Source organism: Suricata suricatta, chromosome X (assembly GCF_006229205.1).
Source record: "Suricata suricatta isolate VVHF042 chromosome X, meerkat_22Aug2017_6uvM2_HiC, whole genome shotgun sequence".
Lineage (NCBI taxonomy): Eukaryota > Metazoa > Chordata > Mammalia > Carnivora > Herpestidae > Suricata > Suricata suricatta.
Genome location: NC_043717.1, coordinates 39300119 through 39300619, shown reverse-complemented (window position 1 = coordinate 39300619; position 501 = coordinate 39300119).

The window sequence follows — 501 nt, the reverse complement described above, 5'->3', positions numbered from 1 at the left end:
ACAATAGTAAGTAATTAGTAACTTGAAATCTACCCACACAAAAACACTTAAAGCCAGATGGCTTATCTGGTTAATTGCATTAAACACAGCAGAAATAATATTGACACTCCACAAAATCTTTCAAAAAGAGGAAGAAGGAGCACTCCCCAAGTCTGTCAGGCCAGGATTACCCTGATGCTTAAGCCACACCAACACATAACAATCACAAAAATGACAGACCAATATTCCTTATGAATATAGATGTAAAAATCTTCAATGAAATATTAGCAGATTGAATCTAGCAACATATAAATATCATGATCAAGTGAGGTGTGTTCTATAACACAAGGCTGCTTCAGTATTCCAAAATCAATGTAATCTATCATATTAGCAAGCTGAAGAAGAAAAATCAATGATCTACAGATTCAATACAATGTTATCAAACTTCCAGCAGGCTTTCTTCCCCCCAGATTGGTAAACGAATCCTCAAACTATAGAGAGAAGTAGAAAGGACGAAGAATG